General features: G+C 35.7%; 1 long non-coding RNA gene across 1 annotated transcript in view; it reads right to left on the bottom strand.

The window, feature by feature from the left end:
- Positions 1 to 12,122: 12,122 nt before the first annotated feature.
- The window catches only part of LOC122140877, a 31,567-nt gene continuing 27,087 nt past the window's right edge, over positions 12,123 to 16,602 (bottom strand). The window contains exon 3 of the long non-coding RNA XR_006157418.1: positions 12,123 to 13,349. This is a non-coding gene — a long non-coding RNA (uncharacterized LOC122140877). The remainder of the gene's footprint in view (positions 13,350 to 16,602) is intronic.

Raw genomic sequence — 16,602 nt, 5'->3', positions numbered from 1 at the left:
TTTGACTCACTTCAACTGTGTAAATCAACAGAATCAGGTCCAAATGTGATAAACTGCATAAGCTTGGAAAGATCATCACAGCACCACCTACTGCTGTGACACCATTGAGTAAATAACCTCAAAAGAACTGTTTTAAATCAAAGACAAGCTTAAAAGGAGTACTCTGCAACACTGCACATCAATGACCTGATCACAAAAAAACAGAGGCCCAATATAAAGGTTAAAACGTTTCTTTGAAGGAAGCCATTTTAAGACACCGCCTGTCATATTTCAGTCTTTTATTATGAGTTTCTTTCTCCTCCTTTTTTTTATTATTGTTTTTCTTTTACCCCCAACCCCCCTGAGGAGAGCACATGTGACTCTAATTGCTACTCTCATTAGTTCTGTTTTCACAGGAAAAAGATGGGGGACAATTAATTTTATCACTTAATTTTGTCACAGAATCGCTGCCCGGCTGTATTGATGCGCTCGCCATTTTGGGCCTCATTTTTCAAGAAAATTAATTGACAAAGTGTGAAACATTTATCAACATATCAGTAGATTAAGCGACAAATTGAAGCAATGAGGAAATCAATTGTGGAGCTGTGGACAGGAAGCAATCCCACGGTGCTGAGTGGAGCTGCGAGCTCGCCGTGAGACTGACTGTTCTCTGCATCTCATTCATTTATTCAGCTCAAACTACCATTAATCAGAATGAGTTACAAATGACCCTCACAGTTCACAGCAGGTGCACACACACGCCATACGCACTGCACGCACGAACACGAGCATGTACACACACGCGTGCACATCATGTATAAATACACTCAACCTCTTTCTGTCACACATACACACACACTGATCCTCTCTAGAGCACAAAAATATACCACACACATAATGCACATAAACAAGCCCTCAACTTATCTCTGTCACTAACGCACATGCAGATACACTCAAATGACTAAAAACAGCCTCCTTGGGGTTATTATAAACAAACCTGATCTAACTGTGCTCTGATTTACGTGTTAATACACTGTAGTATTTTTTTAAACTATGTTTAGAGTCATAAAAAACAAAAGTGGGTGCTTTACACAAAATAATATGACAATAGACAAATGAAAAAATAATAGACAAAAACAATTTATGTTATTGAATTCTTGTTATAAAATAAAGATATGCTAAATAGACAAATCCCTGCACACATTTACAGTGAATGTTTTTCATTTGTAGGAAATCTATAAGGGTGCCTGATGAATATTTATAATCTGGTTCTATATTTTGACAAATGGAGCTTCGCACGTCACTGATGACAGATGATGAAGATACTGGATGCTATAGTGTTCTGACAAAGAAGAAAAAAATCACAGGAACTAAGAAATGGAGGAAGATGCATGGTGATGTCAACTAGTGCGGAGAGAGAAAAGACAGTCATGTTAAAGCAGATGCTCCCACATTACTACAGTAATGCCTCAGTCACTGCAGCTGTTGTATCCTCCACTGGAAACTGTAATAGCCGCTAATCACACGAGAGGAGAAGAGACGAATCCTAGCTGATTCCTTTTACACTGCACTGCTTTTTATGCTAAGGCAAGTTGTTGACACTTTACACACGCTGTGATTGAGGAAATCTTCCATCTCTAAACACACACGCAGATGCCTGTACATCACACACATTAAATACACGCTTCGTATTTATTAGCATATACAACACAAGCGCACTGTACTGGATCTGTAAAGAGATTCCACCCCCTCTTTCCCACCGAACGGTCGTCCAGCGATGGCGAATGATGGAAAACAAAACAAATGAAAGTAAAAAGCCTAATTATGGCACGTCTGCCTGGTATTGCATCACTGCTCAGACGGATTTACGGAAGCATTTATTACACGGAGGCATTAGAGCTCTTTCATACACAAGTCATCTTCTCTCTGCTCAGATTTGCATTAATCAAGGACAGCAGCTCGAGAATATTGATCGCTTATTTTATGCGTTTTAACAGTAAGAAAATGTTTATTCCAATTTTGCTTTTCATTTCGTTTGATTGTTTTCAGTTTGTGGCCTACAGACAGATGTAAACTGACTCTATTTACGTTATTAATAAATGTTCTGGGTTGATTGTTCTGGGATGGTTTATTGTTCCATTTTTTTGGGCTCTAGCTGAGAGGGTTTTAAACTCATCTCCTTGCGGTCTTTTGGGGGTTCATTGAAAATGAAAAAAAAAGGATTTTACCAAATGTGCTTTTTGAGGTTTTAATGTGCTTTCAAGTGTTTATTTTAATATTTTAAAGGTTTTTCACCAGTATTATCAACATCTAATATCACTCTAACAGTGCTTAGAAAAAAAAACTGTCAACATAATAAAAAGTGATTACTATATTTAAATAATATTCTATAGCATAATGACAAAAATATAGTAAATAAATACTACACCATTCCATTTAAAAGTTTTATGTAAGTATAGGGCACGACGATATGGCAAAAACTGATATCACAATATATTTCTCTCTTTCAGTCGATGCAATATAATTTCGATATATCGATATGAACAATATTAAAAAGCCTCCAAAAAACCTGCCAAGATCACCTACAACGGATGTCTGTATCAACAAATTTCTGAAAAATTATTTTGCCAAGTCTATTACACCTCCTCATTAAAAAAAAAAAAAAACCTATATAATATTTTGGAAATAAAAATGGTACAAATAAATTAATCTTCACATTGTTTTTGTATTTAGCCTTCATACAAACAAGAAATGTGAAATCACCATCAAATAAAAATAAGACTCTCAGACTCATCTTATTAATATTAATATCTTTAACTTTAAACTATAACATAGCTGATTATTCTTATAGATTGAAACAAAAGTGCTTCAGCCAGGATAAAGCGCATGAAAAGTGCTCAGAGTTGCTGAAGAAAACAGGGGAAAAAAAGAGTGCTGAACAAAAACGTTGCTGAAGACAGTTTTACTGAAAAGGCTAATTAATTCTCTGCCGGCAGGAGGTGCTTTTGGAGCGGCAGAAACAGTGGCCTCCTCATAACGGTTGTATACACTTTATCAGATAAAATGAAAAAGCCATCTAAACTTTTTTTGGAGACAGTCAGTCCCCTTCAAAGACACATTCATATAAAACACCTGTGCCGCGTTTTGATTTTGAAATTTGCAGTGATCATGTTTATTCAATGAAGTCAACAAATAAATCAATGTATAGGAAACACTGGTAATATATATTGAAATATTGGAAATGTGTTTAAAAATTATATCACTGTTAATAAAAAAAAATTGCGATATACAGTATATTGACACTGAATTATTGTTCAGCCCTAGTTAGTAAGATTTTTTTTTTCATCTTATGCTCACCAAGGCTGCATTTATTTGACCAAAAATACAGTAAAAACAATAATACTGTGAAATATCAATACAACTTAATACTGTATACAGTATTATTATTTGAAGATATTTTCAAATCTAAATTATTGCAAAGCTAAATTTTCAGCAGCCATTACTCCAGTCCCCAGTGTCACATGATGCTTCAGAAATCACTCTAATATGCTGATCTGGAGCTCAAAAAAATCCTACTTTTATCAATCTGGAAACTACTGTGCTATTTAATATTTTTGTGGAAACCGTGATGCATTTTTCAGGATTCTTTGATGAATAGAAAGTTCAAAATAGCACTATTTATTTCAAATAGAAATATTTTATAGCATTACAAATGTCTTTACTGTGACTTTTATTCAATCTAACAAGTCCTTGCTGAATGAAAGTATACATTTATTTCGAAAAAAGAAAAGTAGTGAATAGTATATACAATTATATATTAGAGAATGAAATAAGTCTAAGTACTTTAACATTTAGACAGCACTGAGCGAATGAAATGGGATTACAGCAAAACTAGGATTTACAGCAGCAAGGCAGAAGAAACCGAGAAAGCAAATGCAGGACCACCTGAGGGTCTATTCTCACCTTTCCGAGAGGTTACAGGAGACAGTTTTGGTGTGACAGAGAGAGAAATAAAACAGGAGAATAGAAAAGTGTGTGGGAGAGCAGGCGGGCGGCCTGGCCGATTGCTGGGGCTCCAGGACTGTCATGTCTGTATAAACAGGCATTGATTTTTCTGTCCACTGCAGCCACCTTCACCATTTATTCTCTGGCTTTGTGGTGGGACCCAGAGGGGCCAAGAAACTCTGTTACAGTCCACACACCCCTGAGGCAAATGTGAGAATAGATTTCACCTGTAAAAGAGGCAAAGCTCCGCTTATCTGGGCCAGGGGTCTTGTCACAGCCCAACGCTAAATGAAAAGCTTCACACACAGCTCGCTGCGGAGGTGCTAACCTTCCACCGCATCCCCTGGTGGTTTGGACTTCAAGGCCCAGACACGGGACCGTCAGCTGAGACAGCTCATCAACATGACCCCCCTGTAGATGGCAAGGTGACAGGTGATTAAAAAAAAAGCCAAGAACACAAAAATGTCCTCTAACACTTTCTGTGCATGTCCTTCACTACTCACAATAAAAAGACTCAAATATCTAAAAAGCAAAGTGATTTCTTGATCCACAAACAACCTCTACTACTTCTCACATGAAGATTAATTGAAATCCATGTACAAAGAGACTTCCTCTGGGTTAACTCAAGGCATCTTAAGAGATCCTGAGAAAGAGACAGGGCCGAGATGTGACATACAGGTTAAAAGTCTAAAAACAAAGCTCTAAATCCAGGGATCACCATTTCTACATGCTTACCACTCTCCAGGGTTTCTTCGAAATCCATCCTCAAACCTTTTCCACTAAATTAATAAGGCTTGATCAATATCTTAACCTCTGGGCAATTCTACCTTAAATGAAAAGCAAAGGTAAATTAGAACATCCCCAGTGTACCAATAAATCCATAAACCTGCAGCTCATACAATAAAGCCATCATTTACATGATGTTAAAAATACCAGTGTTTGCAAATTAGGAGCCTTTCGGTGAAAGTAAAATCCAGTTCACTATAATGGTCACTATAACTATAAAGTTTTAATAGCATTTCTAATTCTACGACACCAGGGAAGTCCACACCACAGCTTGACAATAATGACAAAGAGGAACAATACTGTTTGAATCACGTTCTGAACAATTCTTTCCAACTTGTGAACAATAAAAACACTGACAGCCAAACAAACTCGAGCATTTAAAGCAGCAGATAACATAATAAACATATTACTTTCTGTTCGCATGGATGTTAATATAGTTATTACTATAAATTGTTCTTGGTGTGAATGGGCCTTAAGTGAGCTTTCAAGATATCTGTTTTAACTTCAAAAGTCAGTAAGAGTTAGTAAGATTTTGTTTTGAAAGTGGTCTTTTATGCTCATAAAGCTTTATTTATTTGATCAAAATTACAGTAAATTTAACAATTACAAAATTACAATTTAAAATAACTTTTATTGTAATACATATTTTTAAAGAGGGCCTATTATGGCAGTGGCATAGCAGTGAACACACACCCGGAGCAGTGGGCAGCCATTTATGCTGCAGCGCCCGGGGACCAGTTGGGGGTTCAGTGCCTTGCTCAAGGGCACCTCAGTCGTGGTATTGCCGGTCCGAGACTCGGACCAACAACTTTAGGGTTAGGAGTCAAACTCTCTAACCACTAGGCCACGACTTCCCCGTGCAAATGAGCTGGTGCTCCCAGCCCCCTTTTCAGAAGAGGGTGGAGCTTCAGAGTCCAGCAGACCAGCAACAACAAACAATCTCACGCACCGAAACTGTCAGAAACTCAAGCAATCGACTCACATTGCTTTCATATGCATTTTTTAACTACCACATTCCTATTTACAATCGTTCTGGTAGCACGAGAAGGCAGCATCAGTGAAAACAGAGAGAGATGATGGTAGCTTTAGCAACATTAGCCTTACAGAGTGCCAAGAAGCTCTTTCAGAAAGGCAATTTGAAAACCTATCATATGATTTTTTTTTTTTTTTATGCATTTAGCAGACGCTTTTATCCAAAGCAACTTACAGTGCATTCAGGCTATACATTTTTTATTTATGTTTTTAACAGTATGTGTGTTCCCTGGGAATTGAACCCATGACCTTTTGCGCTGCTAACGCAATGCTCTACCACTGAGCCACAGGAAAACAAAAAACAAAATATGAAGCACGCACTTTGTCTGGATCTGATGTTCGCACACAAAGTGTTGGTATTGATGCATCTTTCAGAAGCAGACTTTGCGAAAATCCAGCGTTGAAATGACCTTTGTTTGTGAGGCAGTCCTGTATAAAACGATTGGCATAACTTTATAGATTTTTTTCCGGGATATTTCCTTCGAAAATTAAACTTAACCACATTGTCCTTAGCGGCTCAGACAGAGGGAGTCTATGGAGCTCCTATGTTCTTTGTTGCATCCCAAAACACAACACTTGTATTGCCTCTTTGGCGATGACATTGTATATCTCCAGTAATTGCGGACTGCTTCTTCTCACTCAGGCCTGTGTCTTTGCTAATATGGCAGAGCGCATCACAAATGGGCAGGATTTTTTCCCTCTGGTGACTGGAATCGCTTGTTCTGAGAGACAAGTTCATGATTTATTGAGATTATAAAAATGGTGGATTTTTACTGTTATGGGCTGGCTGTTTTCACACACTGCAGCCACACAACTGTGCTCAAACACCTTATAAAATGTATTTCCCTTTAAAATGTAATCTGTTACTCTGATGGCAAAGCTCTATTTTCAGCATTGTCACGTGTTTCTTCAGAAATCATTCTAATATACTGATTTGGAGCTTAAGTAACATTTCTTATTATTATCAGTGTTAAAACAGTTCAGCTGCTTAATATTTCTCTTAAACCTCTGGATTCTTTGATCAATAGAAATGTCAAAGGCACCGCATTTATTGGAGATATAAATCTTTTGTAACATTATAAATGTCTTTGTCACTTTTGATCATTTTATTGCACCCTTGCTGTATAAATGTTTTAATAAAAAAATTAAAAGCATGCTGTAATTTACTCACACAACATCATTCCAAAAAAATACAAAATAAAATAACTTTTTCTGGTGAATTTTTGGGCAATAGAAGTAGCAATGTCCTGTTTGTGAATGAATCAAAGTTGAATCTCTTTTAATTAAAGAGTCCAGTAAACAAAAAGTTCAAAATGAAATGGCTCAGAAATCAGACTGATTGAGTCACAAATTCATTAAAAAAGATCCACTAAAGAATTATTCATTCACAAGCCATGCATCTCTCATTAACACACCAAAGAGAGCTAGGATAGACAGCAAGTTCAATCATAGTCTGTTGCTCATTTACACCTATTAAGGTAATCTGTAGATATTCAATACAGCACACAAGATGTATGAACCACTTTTATGGACCTTTTGTGCTGACCTTTTTGGAGCTTATTATGTCTTTTCATTGTTTTCCGAAGAATAAAGAAAACCATACGAGTTTGGAAAGACACAAGGGTGAGAAAATGATAACTTTTTTTGGTGAACTGTCCCTTTAAATCTGTAGTGAATGGTGGTAAGTGAATTCTAAACAGCTGAGATTAGCCAGGAGCCTGAATCCCTGCGTCGGAAGGATGATACAGGGACAGAGAGAACGTGAAGGAGAGAGGGAGTGAACGAGGGAGGACAGAGGACATACGCAGTGTGTCAGTAGCTGTCAGAAGAGTGAAGTGTGTGAAGAGTGTGATTTAAAAGGCACGACGAGGCAGCTGGCAGTTCAGCCCCCCTGCAGGCCCAGAACATCTTCTCACACACACGCACGCACACACAGAAGAGAGAGGCAGGAAGAGAGAGACCACACCACGGCACAGTGCTGTCACTCTACCTGAAAGCGCTTGACACAGACTCGTGCTATTTTCCACTGCGGTATCACAGCATGATAGGACTCACAGAGATCTGCTGTGGAACCCAGATGCTGCTCACCTTAACCCTCATGCTAATCGAAATTAAAAAATTCCTCTAACCTTAAAATCCCCAGGGCTTCGCAGGTTACAGTCAAATTAACTGCAGCAGATGTAAGGACATATATAAGCCCAAACTCATTCACGAATATCTGAATCAAGCTAATGTAAAACAAGCATTTATGCCTCAACAAAGATCTGAGAGTCAGTGGAGTTCACGACCTCAAATACATGGAGATATTACAAACCTGCAATACGTCTGGTCGACTTTGCTTATTCTGTCTGGTCGACAAAGAGCCACCCGCCTAGACAGGAACAGGCCATCTGACTGACATGTAAAGCACTGAAACAGAAAACATAAAGATCGGCAGTGCCATATTAGTACCAGAGTCTGGGAACAACCATGCAGCAGTATTATTTTTAATTAAAACTATTGTTGCTGTTCTTAATTGAAATAAAGCTTATGTAAATAGAAGTATAAATATTAGACACAATAAATAAATACACTATTAAATACAAACTTTAGAAACGTGAAATGTTGCCTTGGCAGCTAACTGAAATAAAATAAGTTCAAGTAGATTGAAAAATTAATTTAATTAATAATAAAAAAAAATATTTTAAAAATAAAAACAAAAAAACAGCTAAATTGAATATATATATTAAAAACTAAATATTTAAAAAAGCACATAAAATGACTAAAAACGAAACATTTTAATGAAAACTGAAAATATAAAAAAAAGACAATTAATCAAAATATCAATAAATACTATATTATATAATTAATACTAAAAATACAAAGAAAAAACATCGAAGTGACTATGAGGAAACAGAATATTTCACAGATACAATGTGCAAAATAAAGCAGAGGAAGGTTGTTACCTAGCTCAAGTTAAGAAAAAATTCAATTATATATATAAAGTCACATTTGTGAAAAAGAAAAATCAATCACATTAAATAAACATTGCAATTATGAGTGTTACATTCCAATTGTGATGTATAAAGTCACACTGTGAGATAAGTAGCAATAACATTTTATTTTAACCATAATTACTACAAAGTGGCATAAATTGTAAAAATATTTTTCAAATATTGATGACACAAACACCACAGTAAATCTCTACTCACTTAAAGACAAGATGTTAAAAATCAAACCAGTCAGAATTAAAACAAATAAAAATAAAAAAAACGCAGTTGTATATGTAGCAAGTAAACCCTTTTTAAGCTAACATTGTGTATCCAAGCCACACTTGAAAGTTTCCAGAAATGTCCCAAATTTTAAATTACTGTCCAGCCAAATGAATAAACACTGATCATTATTTGTAGAAAACAAAGAAAAAAATCTAGTTTTGCTCATCGGTAATTTATTTATTCTAAACAGATGCCTTTCAAAAACTGATGCTATAAACCTAGACTTTAAATCAATTACAAGTCCACATTTTCAACCACTTGACAATCACATCTTAAAAATAAACATTACAATTAAACCCATAAAGGACGCAACTGTGTCACTTGTTGGTAACCATTTAAATTTCATTCCCTGTAGATTACATTCACACTTGAAAAAGTTTCCTGAAACGCCCCAAATCTTAAAACTCTTCCTTCAGACCTGTTGTCACTTCACAGCGGGGTGAGATTGGACAGGTAGAGTCTCGAGAACACAAACCTCCGTCGGATACGGCGGTTGAGTTGGGATGTGAGCGACTGAGGTGAGTTTCCCTGAAGAGCTGAGTGAGATCTTTAATAACAGTGTTGAGGTGGGAACTCGAGTTAACATCGCCGGCGCGCACTCCCCGACCGAGCGCAAAATGATAGCGCGGTTTGAAAAGTACTTATTAGCTAAACTGGGTAACAAAAGCAGTGAGAGATATAATCACATCTCGCTTGCCTGCCGACATCTCTTCACTCAGACCAGCTCTGGGTGACGTGACAGCCCACGGTACTCAATTAATGAGTAACTTGCTTGAGCATCTTAAAGTGACGATGACAATCTTGGTCTTTATATTAATGCCTACTGTACAGCAGACAAAACACTGTTTCTAGGCGCATTAGGTCATTTATTTCAAAATCAACAGTGTTCAAAAATAGCAGGGTTATTGAGTGAGAAATATACAGCTGGTCATGTGATCTCAATATGGTGAACAACATGAGAGTGGACCATCTTTGTGTAGAATAATAACACTTTTTATAAGCTGCAAAACTGACTGAGGCGTGCATTTATATCATTTATTCATATTTGTCAAATGTGTAATTTATCTGTGACTCAAACTTTTTTTAATCACATATTTAACTCACACTACTAAGGGAATAAATAAGAATTAGCGTGGAAATGCTATGTTTTAGGGCAAATATTAAGCTTAACAGTCTTGTTTTATGAGTTAAATAAGCAATTGTTTGTCCTGCATGGCAATGTTTTCCCATAATTCCCTAAATTATTAGAGATTGCTCTTTTTATTCACAAACAACATGCAAGATGAGTTGTAATAGATTTTTATAAGATCAGATATCATCATTTAATCCTGTATGTCTGGTATCAGTCATCTTATTAATACTTATGCAAAATGCCTGCCCTGTCTCGGGGGCGAAAAATGAGACGGAGGAAACATTGTTGCCGTACAAACCTCTCGTTTATCATCTAAAAACACAGTTTATTGTTGTTTTTATTGCTGTTTTTGCAGTACAGAAGCTAATAAGACCTGCACATCAAGGAAATTAACAGTTGTGGCCTGGATTTTAATTATGCCAGAGGGAAACAAGTGATTTAGAGAACAGAGGAAACTCATTTTGTTTCATTTGTTTTTAGATTAGTTATTTTGTTTCCTTTTAGCATTTTCTTACAGAAAGGATGCTAAGAGATGCTTCAGTGTAGCTGTACCTGAAGCAGTTAAAGATTTCTTTAAGTTTCACTCAACACAGCATACTGTATCTTGTCTCAAAGGGGCAACTGACTCTTAAAGAAAGCATCAAAACCACAGACAACACCTTCTGACGATCAGATCAGTCAGTATGATTGATATGAATGAGGAGAGTCAGTCAGCAGGAGTTCAGATCAGACAGAAACTGTTGCTGTCAGAGCAGCCGTCAGCACAGGGATCAGACAGAGGTAAGGGTTGAGCTAGGAGTCACGTCGATCGTAAACGAATTAGGGACTGTTTAGTCAAATATTTTCAAGGAGTTAACATTTGGATAACGGCTTCCAGAGAATAAGGCCATGGCCATTATTCCCTCTCTAAGTGGATTTGAACACATGCCACGTAATTTATGGCCACAAAATAATTGCTAAATCAGAGTAAAAACTGGGGGGAAAAGGAAGGTAGAAAAGGACACACTGCTTAAGAGTCCACGTGAGTTTGTAAGGTGGCAATATTGACAGAAACTCATTCTTTTATTGCAAAGTAACAAGGAAGTTTTATTTTAATTTTTTTTTGTACAAATATAGTAAGGTCTGAATGTATTGAACAACTTTTGCTTATATATTTAGTTTTAAACCTACAAAAAAAAATTGTTACATTTATGATAACACTTTTAACAAATTGGTAGTAAATTTCTAATTAAATAAGCACTAATTAAGAAAATGTGAATAATATTCAGTTTCCTACAAACTGTTGTGTTGAAATGATAATTTGTTAAATAAATAAATGCTAATTTGTTATTAAAATTAGCACATTTTGCATTAAACTTCTAATTTAATACAAAATAAACTAGCTTATTTGTTCAATTGAAAATAACTATTTATGAACAATTTCCTATTAATAAAATGACAAAAAACACAACTCATAAAAATGAAGTTCATGTCTAATTTATGATGATAAAAATTATTTGATATTAAATGTCTAATTTAGCACAAAATAAACTGGCTGATTTGTCCAATTTACTTAAAATTAACTATTTGTGAGCAATTTCCTATTATAAAAATTACAGAAAATACAGTTCATATATATATATATATAAAATAACAAATGTCATTTGGTATTACATTTTTAATTTAAAACAAAATAAACTGACTAATTTGTTCAATTTAAATAAATAAATAAATAAATAGGATTTAATTTTTGGTGAAAAATTTCCCAAAAATAAATTTGAAAAATAAAATAAAAATAAGAAAAAAATACAGTTTATAGAAATATATTTAATGTCTAACTTGTGATACAAAAAAAAACAGAAAATTTTATATGGTATTACATTTCTCATTTAAAACGAACTAAACTCAGTTAAATAAAAAATACATTGGATTTATATATGTGAAAATTTCCCTATTATAAAAATGACTAATATAGTCATAAACTGTGTCATTTAGCATGCTTAGAGCAAGTTTAAAATTCCCAAATGAAAAGTGCAAAAATTAAAAGATTTCTGAAGTTGAATAACATCTAAAACATTTTCTTAAATATATGCCGTGAACTAAAACTGTTGCTCACATGAGCCAAAGAACATCGGCTCCACCCTCCATTTCCCATATCCATATACACATCTCTCTCTCTCCCCACATTACAGGTCACGTAATTCAATGATCACCTGAGATCACCTGCTGGTCATGAATCTCAGCCAGTGGTGTAACATGAAAAATTGTATTAATATACGAAACTTATTATACAGTCCAAAACAGTACACTGATAAATGGCATGGTTGTGGGCTGACAATGATTGCATTTAATCCAATGCCCGGATGTTATTTTTCTTTCCTTCTCTTTTTCTTTTTAGTTCACTGCTTAAGTGTACAGAAAAGAACTCGGAACGGAAGGGGGGAAAAAAACACAATTTACCACTATGTCCTAAGGTCAATGCAGTAGTCATAGCAGCAGTTACCATGGTCACATTTTTTTCTAGGTGGAAAGAGAGATAGAGAAAGAAAGAAAGGATTAAATATTCCCGCTCCATGCTCTGTAGATACTAATTGCACCCTGCAACACAAGTGCAGTAAATAATGAAATTTTAATTTCTGCTCTCTAGATTGCCATCCCCTCATGTGTAGAGTCATGTTTCAAAGAAATTTATTATAGCCCAAGGAGTGCAAGCAACGAGAGGGGGGCGGCTCCACATAAAGAGTGAGCGTGTGTGTGTGTGTGTGTGTGTGTGTGTGTGTGTGTGTGTGTGTTTGTATGTTTGTAATTGCAGGGTGTGCGCGGTCGTGTAAGCCTATTATAGGTGTTCCCGTGTGTCCACTCGAATGTGCCTTTGAGTGTTTATGTGTGTGTGAGTGTGTGTGCACTAGTGCACTTGAGAAAAAAATATAAAAAGAGACAGGCTAGAATCCATGAGGTTTACTTTGAAAAGATGGCAGGCCATTCAGATAATGTATCGTAACTAATGTCTCCCTGCTAAGGATGACTGGGCCGAGCAGGCTTCAGTTCTGGCACATTCCGCTGGATTCCGGCAGGCGCTCCACAGTCACGCTGGGCTGGGGCGAATCAGAGCGCCGTGATTCACCGCAGCTCCATTTCTCACACACAACTGATGCAGCTGCCACGAACAAGACTGAAGTTTGCTGAACAAAGTAAGACAAAGTAGTGGAGGAAAGAGAAGGGAAATAAAAAGAAATGTTGCAAACAATTAGGAAGATTCTAAAGAAAGACACTTTCAAATATTGGCATCATGTGCCGCGCATCTTTAGTAAATATGGTTAAACAGTGGCCACAAACACACTTTTGGATGCTTAAATATTTTACGAATGCCTGTGGTCTAAATATCCCTGCATCAGGCATAACATAGCAAAAAAAGTATAATGTTTTGTGAGAATATTTTTCTATAAAACTGCATCTGCATACATTTTTTGTTTTATATATACATTTATAAACTTTTTTTTGTAGTAGTAGTAATTTCTGTAAAATCCACTTTTTCATACACATCTATGAGCAAGTGCCATTTATTTCAAAACATGTCTTAATATTGCTGCAGCAGCCATAAAATATAAAACCCAGGGGTGGAAAAAAAGAAGTAAAATATTTTGTGAAAACATTTTGCTTACAAACTGCATTTATGGCACAGTAATTTTCTTAAAAATAAACGGCACAAATACATATACACACACACACACACACACACACACACACATGCATATATAAATATATCATTCATTCATTTTCAAGAAATGTTATATAATAAAAGACATTCTATTTTTTTTCTTTACATCTAACTTGTGTACATTTTGGGGCCGCAGTACATGTTGTTCATTTCTTTAAAAAAAAAATGTAAAAAAATAGAGTCTCATTTACTTATTTTTATGTTATTCCGGGAGACACCAGTTGTACAAATATGCCGTTAAAAAGTCTTATTAGTTTGGATTGCTTTATAACTCACAACAGATTTCAGCTGCAGGGGTGTTTTGGATCACACACAAACTTCACCTTTAAGATTAAAGGCAGCCGTGAGATTGTTCCGCAGCTTTTCGGCGGTTATTTGCGGTTACGTTTCTTTTGTTTCACTTGATTGTGTACGGAATAATAACCGATGTGCCCTGTGGCTGATCTTCCCTTTTCTCTCCTTTCATCTGCTTTTGTGTCCCTGCAACATTTACGATGAACTACCATTCATCTCCATCTAACAGCCAACCAAATAAAATAAATCACAAATTTCCTCAAATATAACAATATTTGTATTGGGGGTTTATAATTAATGAGCCCAGCTGCACTAATTAAAACCCATCTGAGCACCATTCATCTTGGTCAATGCGGCTGATCGTTTTTCAGGCTGGGCACCACGCCTTTCTCCGGGCCGCCTCGTCCTTGGACTCATTTTTCAGGTGATTTGAAAACTATTGTTGGTTTATTGGTGTTGAGGAAAAACTGCCCGGCTGCAATTAATAACCAACAAACAAATGAGTGTCATCATGTGAATTAACTGTTGTTTTCCGCTGTTTACTATAATACAGATGCTGAATGTAGACGTGGCCTAAAATTAATGATATCGAACAGTCTTATAATTGGGACGGAGCCATTAAAACATAATCTGTGAAAATAAACTGAAAGAAAAATTGCAAGTACTAACTCATTTTTAGTGCCCAAATGTGCCTTTCATTTGAGAAGACAACTTTACTGCATTTCAGATGCTGTTTTACACCCACAAGTCTTGACATACCATATATAAAACAATGTTAACCTGGCATTGAAAACACAATCTCTTAATAATAAAACTGTCATCAACAACATAGATATTTGGTTAGTTTTACCAGCATGACTGAAAATTAAAAATGTTGTAAGAAATATATTTTATTTAAATATATTAAAAGGAATATGTGTGTGTGTGTGTGTGTGTGTGTGTGTGTGTGTGTGTGTAATAATTTATTATATTTATTAATTATATATAAACACTGAATATTAACACTATTGTAAAATTATACCGGGAAAAATAAGTATTGAACACATCACCATTTTTCACAGTAAATATATTTCTAAAGGTGCTGTCAACATGAAATTTTCACCAGATGTCAGTAACAACCCAAGTAGTCCCTACATACAAAGAAAACAATACAAATAAGTTCAGAAATTAAGTTCTGTGTAATAAAATGGAATGACCCAGGGAAAAAGTGTTGAACATGCTTACTGAAATTTATTTAATACTTCATACAAAAGCCTTTGTTGGTACTGACAGCTTCAAGACACGAGAAACTAGTCGCATGCATTGCTCAGGTGTGATTTTGGCCCATTCTTTCACACAAACAGTCTTCAAATCTTGAAGGTTTCATGGGCCTCTTCTATGAACTCTAATCTTTATTTCTTATCATAGATTTTCTATTGGATTCAAGTCAGGTGATTGGCTGGGCCATTCTAGCAGCTTTACTTTCTTTCTCTGAAACCAAATGAGAGTTTCCTTGGCTGTGTTTGGGACCATTGTCTAAATGTTGTGCAGCAAACTTTAAACAAGCTTCAACATGTGTTTTCTTCAGCAATAGAGCCTTGCGTGGTGAGTGTGCATACACGCCACATCGGTTGAGTTCATTCCGTATTGTTTTCTTTGAAACAGCTGTACCTGTAACTGGTAAATTATCCTTTACCAGTCTTAGATACTGAATCTGCGAAACTGTGGTCACTCATATAATCTTATTATACATGCATTTCACAGCCAATCAAATATATATATATATATATATATATATATATATATATATATATATATATACACATATATGATTTATCCAACTGTATTCAGAAAAAAGTCACGATGTCACTGAATCCTCTTAGCATGTAACAGACAGACAAGAATGTACCAAGGGAAGGTCTCGGTGTCAGCACAGAATCTTCAATGAGTTCTTGTTCCACTCACCCTCAGCAGGACAAGCCTCTCAAAAGTAGGACATCAGAAGGAAAAAAATAAAAACATGCTCACACATAACTGCTAATTCATAAAACCTGATGTTTTTTCCTCCGGTGCTGCAAGGTGTTTCAAAATAATGAATGAGACCACGCGTAAGTGGAACAAACAAATTTTTGCCTCTCCTTTTATACATTTCTCTTTAGTGAATAAACAGAACTGCAAAAACCTAGTTAGTGATGTGTACTTGAGCTAGTTTATCTAAACGCAACCACGTAGTTAAACAGAAACCGCTGATTCTAACAAAACATTCTCAAGTCTTTTAAAGTCCTCAAAAGCAAAGAAAAATCTGATTATTAACACAATTTGTTTGATGCGGTTTAACTTTGCTGACTCAGGAGAATTGCTGTTGAATATCCACTCGTTCTGTGCACATTTAGCCTCATGCTAGGACAGCGTAGCAGAGCACTTCCTGTACGATCCAAGCTCTT

Source organism: Cyprinus carpio, chromosome B19 (assembly GCF_018340385.1).
Source record: "Cyprinus carpio isolate SPL01 chromosome B19, ASM1834038v1, whole genome shotgun sequence".
NCBI lineage: Eukaryota > Metazoa > Chordata > Actinopteri > Cypriniformes > Cyprinidae > Cyprinus > Cyprinus carpio.
The sequence above is the reverse complement of the archived record's forward strand: the minus strand, read 5'-3'. Positions and strand labels throughout refer to the sequence as shown.